This window comes from Jaculus jaculus, chromosome X (assembly GCF_020740685.1).
Source record: "Jaculus jaculus isolate mJacJac1 chromosome X, mJacJac1.mat.Y.cur, whole genome shotgun sequence".
Taxonomy (NCBI): Eukaryota; Metazoa; Chordata; class Mammalia; order Rodentia; family Dipodidae; genus Jaculus; species Jaculus jaculus.
Genome location: NC_059125.1, coordinates 75,440,138 through 75,451,922, shown reverse-complemented (window position 1 = coordinate 75,451,922; position 11,785 = coordinate 75,440,138). Strand labels below are relative to the sequence as shown.

The 11,785-nt window shown below is 33.1% G+C and overlaps 1 pseudogene; it reads right to left on the bottom strand.

The window, feature by feature from the left end:
* Positions 1-10,849: 10,849 nt before the first annotated feature.
* LOC101601082 lies at positions 10,850-11,144 on the bottom strand (annotated as a pseudogene).
* Between the last annotated feature and the right edge of the window lie 641 nt (positions 11,145-11,785).

The window sequence follows — 11,785 nt, the reverse complement described above, 5'->3', positions numbered from 1 at the left end:
CACACACACACGCACACACATGCACACAAACACATACAGCTTTTAATTCTTCAAATCTGAACTTGAAGCAAATTAAAAGTAAGATATGTAGAATAGAATATGCATAGCTTACAGTTAACTGTCATAGAATCTTTGCTGCCGTCTATTCTGTTCTGTAACCTGAAGGTGTCCTCTTTGTCTCATTAAGCAATCCTCCCAGCTTTGCTGTGAACACTGAACACCCCGTTACTGGAACAATCTAATTATTGATTGCTCCACCTGTTAGATATGAAATAGAGTATGCTGAGGAGAAACTTGTTTTCATGCAAGCTTCAGTATTAGTTCTGGTTCTGGATTTTTTTGAACTACGAAAAACAAATATAGTCTCTCTACCAGCAAATACTCCTGAAATTCTTCAAATTACTTATTGTGTTTAATATGTACAGAATATTTTCTTTGCTAATGTTAAGTTATATATTAAAAATGAAGATTCATATCTTGGCTACCATGAATGATGCTGGAATAAACGTGAATGCTCATATAATTCTTCAGCATAGCATTCAGTTATTTTGGATATTTACAAGGAGGTAGGATTGCTAGATTATATGGTAATTTTAAGTTAAAAATTTGAGAACCCATATGCTTTTTTCCCGTAGTTGGCATACTGATTTATATACCCCTTACAGTATTAATTTTTCTACTAACTTTAACTTTAAATTTATGCATATGAGAATACTATACAGCTTTAAAAATAAAACAATTCTGTCATTTGTATCAAATTGGATAAAACTGGGGGATCTTATGCTAAATGAAATAAGCCAAGGACAAAAAGACAAATAGTATTTAAATTGGAATCTTTAAAAACATGGGAGAAAATGAAGTCGTGGAGAAAAAGAACCTATGGCTTTTTGTCTAAATAAAAAGTGGCAAATATATTCGAAAAATTATTTCTATAATTTATGCATATTTTAGAAAAAGAATAGTTATGGTCTTTGTTATTTAAAGTCCCATATGTTCCTAGTTTTACTTGACTCTTGTTTTATAAAACCTTTTGTGTAATTCAAGTCATATTATATTGATTGTAGTCCTTTATATAATTTGGCTCTGAATCCCTTTAACTAAACAATTATACATTTTCTTTTTTCCATTTTTTAGGGGAGGCTTTTCTTCCATATCAGAGATGAATGATATAAATGTTAATCACTGCCATCTTCTGGTAAGAATGGAGAAGTTCACCTAGTAAATTTTCTTGATGGTATGGGCATGTAATTACAACACAAATATAGTTTATAAAAAATAATTTCAGAAAATTTGGAAACAATATTTTTTTTAATTTAATTTATTAGTTTTCTTTTCAGTAAATACAGGCAGTTTGGTACCATTATTTAGGCTCATCTGTGATCTACCCCCTCCCATTAGACCCTCCTTGTTATTGAAAATGGGTCGTGCATTGTGGAGTTAGCCCCCAGTTATTAGTATGATAAATGTCTCTGAAAATATTGGAAACAATATTTTAACTGACAGAAAAAATAGGAATAAAATCAGGATTCTAAATGCTTTCAATAAAACAAAATAAAAAATTTCTTGGCCATTCAATATAGATGTTCATCTTATATAAAGCGAATCTAACTTTATTGCTTTTAAACCAGGTAAAAACTCTGCTACCATGCCACCAGATTTTTCTTTTTTACATTTTTTATCATCTTTGGTGCCATGCAATCTAAGTAATGTATTTTCACGCAAGGTAAAGTTTCAAAGTATTGTTTATTCATGATTGTACTATATTTAGTATGTGTATATATGTATGTATGTATGTATATATATATAAAGATATGCTTATACAATTGCTAAATTAAATAAAAGTGGCATATACAACAGAGAAAAATAAATTGATAGAATAAAATATGGTTAAACACTTTCTGTTTTATAATCCATGCCACTTGAATGCCCTTACCACAATATTGCCCACTTTCTACACATACTTCACAATTTTATCTTTATTAATATTATTGCTTGTTGCATTCTATGTTTACTAAGCTTGAAGATGTGTTAAGGCACAAATGTTTTTGTTATTTGACATTAGGCCCTGAGTAGCAAAAAAAACATATTCTATTCAGTATTACTCAAAACACATTTCAGAATAAACCTCTACATGGATTAATGTCATGGTTAAAATGTTTTGCATAGCATTTTATATATATATATATATATATATATATATATATATATATATATATATATATTCCCTTTATATAAATATCTACATATATACTTTCTTTTTATCCCAGGAAAAGTGTTATTGGTGTTGAACCCCCCCCCCAAAAAAAAAAACAGAAACAAATTATTTAAAGATGTTCTACTTCTGCATACCTATAATCTCTGAACTCTAGAAGTGGATGTAAAAATGTTGTGAGCTCAGAAGATAATGGTTGGTATTTTCCTGTCTGTCTTTTTTTTAATATCAATGAGGAATATTGGACATTATGGACTCACTGGTAATTTCAAAAAGAATGTGCACAGTATGATTTTGGAGTCAAATAATTATGCATTAAATTTTATCTCCTTTTAATGAGACAGACAACCACTAGCAATTCTTACCATTATATTGGAATCATGTCTTTGACATGGGCATTATCTTTAAATAATTGCTGCTATATAGGCATTAATGTTTATGAACAAAAGAGAGTGGATTTATTAACCTAATGAAATCTTTCAAGCAGAGCTTGTAGACATGCTTGCAAGAGGCTTTATTCTTTATTTCATAAGCTAGAATATACTAGCTATATCTCTCATTTGGTGAATGATGTGTCATACTACATACTTACTTTAAAATGGGTGGTAATATTATTCTACATAATAAAAGTGATACTTTGGATTGATAGCTGAGTCAATAAAATACTTGATTTGCAAGCACGATCACTTGAGTTCAATCCACAGAACCCATATAAAAATACCAAGCATGATGGCAGGCTTACATGATACCAGTGCTGGGGAAGTGGATTATAAGTGGAACTCTGGAACGCACTAATAATCCATACTAGCCTAATCAGTGAGTTTTAATCCAATGAGAAACCCCATCTCAATAAAACAGTACCTGAGGAATGAACCCCAAGGTTGTTCTCTAGCCTCCATGCATGTATCCACACATACCCATGTACCCACAAATACACACATGAACATACAAACACACAAAAGTGTTATTTGGTGAGATTAAGACATAAGTCATAAGTATTGGGTTTCCACATTCTAAATGCTCTTCTCTTTTGGTCTTATACTCTCTATATATACAATCTCATTCACTCTAATCTATATGTGCCAATTACTTGAGTTCAATCCATGTTATAGTTACAAAGCTCTTATGAATATACCACCTTTCATTGCCCCTTATCTATAGACCCAAGCTCTAGCAGTGTGACATGTCAGAGAAATATCTGGAAAAACCATACTATGGCAGCCAGCACATATATCCTGCTATCTTTCAAGAACAGAACACTATATTCATCAGTAAGGTACAAAATTTTTAGGTTAGAAAATTTCCTAGGTAAAGACAGTTGCTATTACATTAAAAACAAAACAAAACAAAACAAGGCTTATGTGACATGGACCCTGCCTAGCAGTTTAGTTGACCAGTATGAACTCATTGAATGAAACTATCCAAATGAAAATGGTAGCTCTTCTTGCTTCTCTCAGACTGCTGTAGGTTACAAGGTTGGAAAGCCACCACCAAGTAATATCAAGTCATTTCAAAGAAGCCTTCCAAAATTTAGTGTATTATTGACCGGGATCTTCTCTACACAGTTTTATAAAGCATATCCTTAAATAGTAAACATTGAGTTAGTACATTAACACCTAATACCCCTGTGCTAGGTTACTTTTCCCTTGGTCTTAGTAGGACTCCAGGATGGGTCACTAATTTACTCTCTAGCTTTCATGGGGGAACAGGACATAATACTGTAATTTGATGTCCAGGCATTACACCATAATTCTCAGAGTTTTCACAAAGTTGACAGATTTAGGACCACTTGATATACAGATATAGAGTCAGGTAACAATGATTAGATCGGAATATCAATTGGGTAGAAGAAAGATCCATTGGCCCAAAAAGTCATTTGGCATATCTCAATAATCGTTGAAATACAGTAGGCTTATCGCTCATATTATTAAAATATATGAATATATTAGGATATGTTTGGAAGGCTCTTTGACATATATTACTATTCTTATCATTGTTGGTATCCTGAATTTTCACTTTCATTAATACTTTTAATCAATGCATAGGTAAAGATAGGGTAATATATTTTCAATTAGAAAAGAGAGAAGATAATGGCCCTAATTAGATTAACCATATGACTTTTACATATAGCTCCATCATTACTTTTCTAAAGAAATTACCCATCAGCAACTATTTTCAATCATTTCCAGTATGATAAACTACATGAATGTATACACTCATGGAAGCTTGAAAAGGCTACCTTCTGTTCTCAGGTCTGTTATGCTTCAGTTTTAAAATAAATATCTGCTCCTTTCATTCAACAGATAGAGGACAGAGAACACTACTCCCCTACCCCTGTATCTGAGAGACTATAGTGGAGGAAGTTCAGTTGGTTATCAATCTTGCTCTAACTCCATTGGAAAAGTAACTGCTTTCCCAGCAGTTAGCATATTGTATGAGCTAACTTACACAGAGTGAACCACCTTGACACCAGGCATCAAATTTTTGTTGTTATTGTTGCTCTGATAAGGATAAGAACAGAGAGTTAGCCTCATGGGTTCATGCTCATACCAGAGGCATGAGAGAATCTGCTGAGGCAACAACAAAATATGAGTAAGATACAAACTATACTTCTATCTTGGCATAAAATGTAAGTGCTGAGAAGTGTAGTCAGTGACCTTTACATTTTTAGACACTGTGCAATTAGCTCCATACTTTAGGTTTATTGTATACCAATTGCTAAGATAGAGGTTGAAGTTTCTGACAAGTCTGACAAGTATCTCATTCCTGTCCACTCTCTTTTTCCACACATTTACCTTTCTCCTTTGGCTTCATATTGGTAGAAAATATATATTGATATCACAGAGTTGATTTTTCACAAAGCAGGGACAGCATACTGCTTTTCTCCTGGTCAGCAGGTAATATGTAATTATTTTATTTGCTCAGGGAAGGGTACCAAGCATCATTCTTCAGCACAATTTTTACCTGAATATTTAAATCCAGACTAAAAATATAAGCTACCTTGCTAAAGAGACAAGGGTTTAGAAGAAACTTAAAAGCAATGACAGAAATTCTGGTGTGAAACCTACAAAGGGTGAAAAAGTGGTTGAATAAAATAGCAAAGGGAAGATAGTGTTGTTTAGCAGAGACAAAAGAACCTATCAAAATTGTGACTGAAACATCAAATGTTTATGTATCCAATAATTTTTCCACCATGTAAAGAGAGGTTATTAAGACCTGAGTAATACACATTTTTTAATTTTCAAAATTCTCTTACAATTTCTTATATCTAACACCTTTTTTCATGGCCCTAGGTGAATAGTAATATCTTTTCCAACGACCCTTGTGATTAGGTATTCTTAATAATGGGAGAAGTTCCTGAATGCAAATGGCACTTTATTTCAATTTTGTTCAAACTTAGGGTATTTATATACTTGCATATGTAGAAAAGAAAACATAGTTTCATGGCGATTTGAATGTAAAATGCTCCACATAGAGTCATGTGTTTGAATACTTAATCCTTACTTGGTTTTGCTATTAGAAGGTAGAACTTTGCTGAATGAAATAGGTCACTGGAGGAGGTGAGGTGGTCCTTGAGGCATTATAACTGGGTTCCTGGTCTTGTTCCTTATCTCTGCTTCCGTTCTGCTTATATGAGAATGTGATATCAGCCCTTGTTATGCTTCTCACATCCTGATGGGCTTAATCCTCAACAATATAAGCTGAGGGCTGGAGAGATGGCTTAGTGTTTATGGCATTTGCTTCTGAAGCCTAAGTACCCGGGTTCTATTCCCCAGTACCCACATAAATCAGATGCACAAGGTGGCACACAAATCTGGAGTTTATTTGCAGTGGCTAGAGGCACTGGCATGCCCATTCTCTCTCTCTCTCTCTCTTTCTCTTTCCTCCCTCTTTCTGACCCCTCTCTTAAATAAATAAAATAAAGTATATGTTTTAAAAATATAAGCTTAAAATTAGCCCTTTCCACCCTTAAGCTACTTCTGGTAAGGTATTATGACCCAGCAATTAACACAATTTTCTTACATTATTTTTAAACTGACCTGGACGATTTTTGAAGCATAAAAATATTTGAATGATGTCACAGATTACAATTTTACATTCATTAACTTTATTTCAATAACACCTTTGGGGGCTGAGGAGATGAGTTAGTGGTTAAGGCACTTGCCTGTGAAGCCTAAGCACCCAGGTTCAATCCCCCAGTACCCCCATAGGCCTGATGCACAAAGTTGAGCATTGCACCTGGAGTTCATTTGCAGTGGCCAGAGGTATACATTTTCTCTATCTGCCTCTCTCTCTCTCAACTAACTAACTAAATAAATAAAGTATTTTAAAAAATAACATCTCTGGCATAAGAAAATATAAGAGTTAAATAATGGGTTGATGGTTTTTTAAAAAGAAATGTTCAGGGCTGGAGAGGTGGTTCAGCAGGTAAATGTGTTTGCTTGCAAAGCCTGACCCCCCAGGTTTGATTACTCATTATACACATGGAGCCAGATATACAAAGTAGTGCATATGTGTGGAGTATGTTTTTTATAATGGCAGGAGCCCTAGATTGCCCATTCTCAATTTCTCTCTCTTTTTCTATCTCTTGCTTGCTGCTTGAGAATATAAATGAGTAAGCAAATTTAAAAAATAAATAAAAATAAAGGTTCAAAATAAAACTATAATATTTTTCATAAATGTAACTGTAGGAGATTTAAAAAGTAAGCAGAAAGGAAATATTTATTTCTAAGTAGACTACTAATGTACATGTAAACACTGTTTTAACTTTTGCCTTATAATCACAATACAGGAGTCAGAATAGGCTACCCTGATTTAGGCTAATTCCCATATTTGGCCCTCTTTTCACTAGTGACTGAATGTATGGATCATAATAATCAGCACTTATTTGTCTATTAGTTTCTTTCTTTTAAATCGCCAGTGATGCTGGATTTTCGTAGTACCATAGTTCCCCAATTTGGTCATCAGATCATTACCATATGGCACACTTGAAAGTATCTGTGTTATCTATGTAGTAAAATAAATCTCATTATGAATATATTCAAGCATTTGGTATGTATAGTGCTTGTATGAGGTATTAATAATAAAACAAAAAATGATCACCTTCTTAGACCTCTAAAAAGAAGTAAATTATTTCATTCTTTTTTTTGTCAAGATAGGGTCTCACTCAAGCTCAGGCTGACATGGACCTCATTATGGAGTCTCAGCGTGGCCTCAAACTCTGCCTCCCGAGTGTTGGGCTTAAAGGCATACACCACCACACCCAGCAAATTGTTTCCTTCTTTTTAATCTCAAATCTTATTTCCTAGTTATTACAAAGAAACAATTAAGGCCTGGAAAGATCATTTAGCAGTTAAATGTGCTTTCTACACAAGCATGATTGCCTGAGAAGGCCTGGAACCACTCAAGATTTAATCTCTAGAACTCACATAAACAGCTGGGCAGGGTCAAACACACAAGTAACCACAGTCCAACAAAAGGAAACAAAGACCAGGAATACATCCAGGCTTATGAAAAGCAGCAAGCTCCAGTATCAGTAAGAGACTCTGGCTTAAATTAAAATGGGCAGAAGAGCAATGGAACAGTATACCTTACATTTTTCTCTGGTCATTGAAGGCAAGTATTTGCCTCCCAACTCCTCTCCCCCCTACCACAGGTGAGTGTATCAGGGAACTACCAAAGCACATACATGTTCATATACCAAATATGCCACAACACATACCACACAAACACACAGACACCACATTATGTGCACACATAACCACAAGTAAAATGACTTTTTTTCATGTCATGAATGCTTGGCATTTGTAAATTTTGTTTTATTCTGTAGAATCCCATTGTAGTAAACATTTTTACATACAAAGTCTTAATTTTCTCAAGGAACAAATCTGGTTTTATGGGAACCACAATATTTTAAAAGAAAGTAAAAGAAAAAAAATAATTCAGTTTGGGTAATTGTTCTTTGATGTTATGAATGCAAGCCTAAGATTGAAAGGCATGCTATTTGCCTTTCATCAGATCATCATATGAAACAAACCAAGATTTTCCATATTTCCCTGTTTACCTGAAAAAGCAAAGTAAAAGTACTGTATGATAATATTCTATTTTCAATTAAAAAAAATCTTTTAGTGTTTAGCTTTTTAAAAGAAAAACAGTGGAACATTGAAGGAAGTAATCATAGTAGGAATGACAAGTCATAATTTTAGCTCTTGGGAGGCTGTGGCAGGAGGATTGAAATAAGGGTGAGGCCACAGATTGAGATTCTGTCTCAAATAACATTTAATAAATAAGTAAATGTTCATGGGTACATGGGCTATGAAGGTATTTTAACTTGTTGATTCACATATGGGTTGTTTTAAAATATTCACTTATGAACAAGATAAATGAAAAGATAAAGCTTTAGATATTTGTATGTTAATGAAACTATAACTAGTCATCTTCGAGGATAGAATTAATGTTGTGTCTAAAGAGATATAGCATATTGAAAATGTAGAAGAGGTTTAGAGTTTATTGTAATTTTTAGAGAACTAACTGCAATGGAGTATTTAACTATTTGAAAATTATATTTACTTATAATAAGAAAATAAGATGATAATAGTTGCAAGCACTAAAGGCATAGTTTGATTTACTATCATTTTAATGAACAATTTAAGATGAGATTGTGTGTTTATTAAATAGATAATTTAGAGCTTAGCATATTATTTCTTCTTTAAATTTATTCTACTTGAAAAATAGCAATGTATGTGAGTTTAAAGACAAGGTGGGGTAATGGGACATTCAAACAAGGAGAAAGAGCAATTAATAAGACAGTATGGGCAAAACTTTCAAGACACTATGAATATATCAGATATAATAATTCTGGTCCAAGAAGGATTTCAGTCTAAAGGCAAGGTATTTTCAACAAAATCATAGAAGATTTACCAACATTATGGAAAGAGATGCCTACACAGACACAATTGTTATTTAAAACATGAAATGATCAAGATTATAAAATAACCATCTTGTATCATAGTATAATTAAACTAGTAAATATACAGAACAAAGATACTATATTGAAAACAGCAAAAAAGAAGCACCAAGTCATTTATAATGGCAGACCCATCAGAATTAACCACAAATTTCATAAGAGAAACAATAAAGCTGGGAAAGCCTATATTGATATATTTCAAATTTTTAAAAACAACTTCCAACCAGACTGTCATACTCAGCAAGATCTCTGCCATAAGTGAAGGAAAAAGAACTTTCCATGACTTAAGAAAAACCATGCTTAAGAAATTCTTTACCAGTAAGCCAGCTCTACCTAAAATATTTGAAAGAATCCTTTATATGGAGAAGGAAAAGTGAATACATGAGCCCATAGGAAAAGTAAATCATTCTTGAATAGCAGTTAATGTACCAGAAGAATAGAAAATATCACACACTACAAAATTATCAAGAGTGACCAGAATCAACACACATCTGTCAATAACTCTGCATATAAATGATCTCAATACTCAATCTAAAGACAAACTAGCAAAATGGATTAAGAGACAGAATCCTTCTGTTTGTTGCTTCTAAGACATACCTCTCTATCAAAGAAGCTATCTTAGGGTGAAAGGATGGAAAATGGCATTGTATGCAAGTGATACTAGGAAACAAGCAGGTGTCACTATTCTGTGTCTGACAATATATACTTTAAACCAACAAGATATGCTTCAAATCAACATTAATCAGAAAAATTGAAGAAGGTCACTTTATATTGATTAAGTAAGCAATCCAATAAGAGAGCATTATAATTCTAAACATATATACACCAAAGATGAGTATACCTGATTTCATTAGACACTATTAGATTTAAAGTCACAGGTTAACCCTGGAACAATAGTAATGGGTAACTTCAAATACCAACTCTCACTACTTGACAGATTATCCTGGAAAAAAACAATAAGCAAACAAACTAATAGAGAAGCATCTGGATTATATGACATCATAGAAAAATGGACCTAGTTGACATCTACAGGACATTCCTTGTAAACACTACACAATATAGATATATATATACCGTAAGCAGTATATAGAACATTTAAAAATAGATCGTATATTTGGGCATAAACATAACTAACCAACAGAATGGTAACTTCTCATAGAACTAAGTTATACAGCACAGGTAAGAACAGATTGTCATATGCTAGTCCTATGTAGTGTGTGTGTGCTTATGTGCTGTGATTTAGTTTGTTGATAAAAGAAAATAATGAATTTGCATAAAACATAATTTAAATGCATAAGAACAATTTGAAAAAGCTTCTGAGGTGCCATTACTACCACGGTCATTATTTCCTTTTCATAAAATAAAAAAAGAAATCAAATTTGTTTTTAAAGAAAAAACAACCAGAATCTGCCTGCAAGAACAATGGCACAAACCAACTCCTGAAAAAGAGCACCTTGTTGATAGATTACATTTATTGAAGGTTGAAGAAAAACAAAATTGTCATTTATCTTTAGAAGTTGTAAGCTGCAATGAATTCATCTCTGGTAGGTGAGCCCTCAGGTTTTCGCTTACTATCAACATGTTTTCAGGCTTCTCTCTCTGAATGTCATGTCCATGTGAAGGGACAATTTGTACAGTCTCCTACTTTCTATACAGGATAAGTCTTTGTTTCATCCAACTCTCAATGAAAGGGCAACTAATATGACAATATATCCCCAGACAAAGATCATTGGAATATTTGGTTTTGCCAATTTATGTATCACTTCATCAACTTTTATAGTAGTCATAGTTTCTTCTACATCTCCCAGTATCATATTTAAATGTTGGATATAAGCATGCAATCTGCCTTAATCTTCATGTCATTTCTCATCTTCACAAAAGTTCATTCATCAAGTCTGAGCCTGATGAGATCCAGCAGCTCTAGTATGGTATTGATAGTTTATACTGATCTACATCATCCACCATGTTTAAAAACTCCCAAAGTCAATATTTTTTGAAGCATGGTCTCAATCGAGTCTAGGTTGATATAGAACTCACTCTATAATAGGCCAGGCTGGTCTCAACTCACAATGATCCTCCTACCTCAGCCTCCCTCCTTAATAACGGAATTAAAAGCATGAGCCACCATTCCAGCAAAGTTGATATTTTAAATATATGTTTAGAACATAGTGCATCTGAACAGTCTATACAGTTTAATTCAGTATGAAAGTCTCCTGGTTCTTTATTATGTAGTAATCTGTAGTTTATTTCTGTTTCTAATTCTCCAGACTGGAAAACAATCTGGAAGGAAGAATTTAGTATGTTGGGACAAAGTGACACATTTGTGACTTTTCTTGGCCAAGGAAATGTTTGTAGCACTTAACAGTAGAAATACTTAGACATAACAAGAGCAGTAGCATTCATTTATACACAGGAAGATTGAGATTCAAAAATGGAGGTGAATTCACTATAAGTGATGAACATTATATTTGGCATTTTAAAAATATTTTTAAAATATTTTATTCATTTATTTGCAAGGAGAGAGAGAGAGGGAATATGAATATGAATATGAATATGAATATGAATGTGCATTGCAAGGTCTCCAGCCTCTACAAACAAACTCCAAA